Source organism: Palaemon carinicauda, chromosome 14, assembly GCF_036898095.1.
Source record: "Palaemon carinicauda isolate YSFRI2023 chromosome 14, ASM3689809v2, whole genome shotgun sequence".
NCBI lineage: Eukaryota > Metazoa > Arthropoda > Malacostraca > Decapoda > Palaemonidae > Palaemon > Palaemon carinicauda.
The window spans coordinates 78310305-78312804 of NC_090738.1; the positions used below are offsets into that span (position 1 = coordinate 78310305).

The 2500-nt window shown below is 34.8% G+C and overlaps 1 pseudogene; it reads right to left on the bottom strand.

The window, feature by feature from the left end:
• The window catches only part of LOC137652826 (piggyBac transposable element-derived protein 4-like), a 4648-nt pseudogene that overhangs the window by 1301 nt on the left and 847 nt on the right, over positions 1–2500 (bottom strand).

Here is a 2500-nt window from a genome sequence, read left to right on the forward strand (position 1 = left end):
ATCACCCACAAATGGCATTTAATACAGAATTTTATCTTGGGAATATATATCCACTTGGAATTCATTTTATGGTAACAGCGTCTGGGTGGGTGGAGATTCGAACCCCCCTTTGTGGGCCGGAAACCATGCCAGCAACGGCTCTACCGACTGAGCTATCAAGAGAGATAAAAGTTTATGACAAGTCCCCGTTCATATTCCTGTCGAATTCAGGAATCTGTTCATAGACTTGTAAATATCACCAACGAATGGCATTTAATACCGAATTCTATCTTGGGAATATATATCCACCTGAATTTATTTTTTGGTAACAGCGTCTGGCCGGGTGGAGATTCGAACCCCCACTATTGGGCCAGAAACCATGCCAGCAACGGCTCTACCGACAGAGCTATCAAGAGAGATAAAAGTTTATGACAAGTCCCCGTACATATTCCTGTCAAATTCAGGAATCTGTTCATAGACTTGTAAATATCACCAACCAATGGCATTTAATACTGAATTCTATCTTGGGAATATATATCCACTTGGAATTCATTTTATGGTAGCAGCGTCTGGCCGGGTGGAGATTTGAACCCCCACATTGATTGAAATCACGTGTGCTTGTGATATATGTTCATTTAAAATGACCACGTGTAGCAAACTCACGATTTAGCTATCATGGTAGAGATGGGTTTATTTCAAGTCTATGAACACATTCCTGAATTCAACAGGAATATGTACGGGGACTTGTCATAAACTTCTATATCCCTTGATAGCTCAGTCGGTAGAGCCGTTGCTGGCATGGTTTCCGGCCCACAGGTGCGAGTTCGAATCTCCACCCAGCCAGAAGCTGTTACTATAAAATGAATTCCAAGTGGATATATATTCCCAAGATAGAATTCGGTATTAAATGCCAATTGTGGGTGATATTTACATTGATTGAAATCATGTGTGCTTGTGATATATATATATATATATATATATATATATATATATATATATATATATATATATATATATATATATGTGTGTGTGTGAGTGTGTGTGTGTGTGTGTGTGTGTTTTGCTATATTCGGAAGGGCTTGTACCAAGAGCTTGTAAGCCAATGATTATTTCATAGTCTCTTGTAGTAACGTTTGTAGCTTTGCGCGTCAGTTTGACTGTTGGTGGTTTTATAGAGCTCTTTGTTGCTTGCGTGCGATAACAATCGTGAATGAAGTGCTTAGTTAACTGATGTTCAAGAAGTGATTTTTCGTAGAATTATTAGTACATACTAATGGAAAGTAAAATTAATACTAAGATTTATATCTTATTATTAATGATGATGGAAATCCAATTATTATGGGTCAGGGAGTAATAAAATTTAATAACCAATTGGGTGTCGAAATTCAAGTAAGGATGTTGCACAGCTCTATGCGTATTTGGACTAAAAAATTCAAAACGCTCAAAATTTAATGAAACTAATTTTTTTGTGTTCTTTAACATTTGAGTTTTTAGAAATTAACAATATTTTTACCCGAGTATATCTCTGTATGCCTTAAATTCTTTGATAAAAGGGTAAAAATTAAGAAAAACCACAAAAATTTCTTTTCAAAGATGATTTTATCAATTCCAACAATAATCCTTCACACAATTTATCAGTGATACATACATTTATTTTTCACATTGGTAACGTTTTTTGTACACTTTATGAGTATTATATGTCTCAAAACATGGAATGATACAAAGAGGTGGCTTTTCAATCATTTGATCACAAAAATAAGTTGTTTGCTTTCTTTTATTTTCGCCTTTACCTTTCATCAAGCAATTCTTTGACAAGATAGAGCATACAATACATTCGGGTTTGTGGTTGTTTTCAACATATTGAGCTGTAAAATGCCTTTCAATTAATCTAGATTCCGTTTCATTGGAAAATCTACCCTTTTTTCGAGTTTTGCTAAGCTTATACCCTTCTAACATAGTGTTAATAATGTTTGCCCTGATTTTTTTCTGATCCAACTTAGCAGTTAGATTCTGAATGTTGTAGCATATCTTTGAGTCTACTAATGATAAAATGCCAAATTGGTTGGTACCATTTCTGACTCTTTCTTTTGTAAACATATGTTGAACATAACTGATCAAACTTATCAACTCCCCTCATATACTTATTGTAATCCACATGAACACATGGCTTGTCTATTTCAATCCCTCATTTTTTTTTTAATGATGTTTCATTTTATATGTACTAACTGTTCCAAGGCTTGACAGTAAATTAACCCTGCTCGTGTCTTGCCAAGAACAAGCAAGCATTTTACCATCATTCCTTACCCAAGTTACTTGCATTACTATTATTTGTTTCATATCTGTTGGCAGACTCTTTCTATTCATCCTAACTGTTCCACAATCTAAAGTGCTTCTCTGAAGTAGTTCATCAAAAAGGAATACACTTATAAAAGCTGTCCATATAAATAATACGACTTTTGTTTTCATAACCCTCAAACAAAGACATAACAACGTGAGTACCCAACCCATGTGATGGTGGACA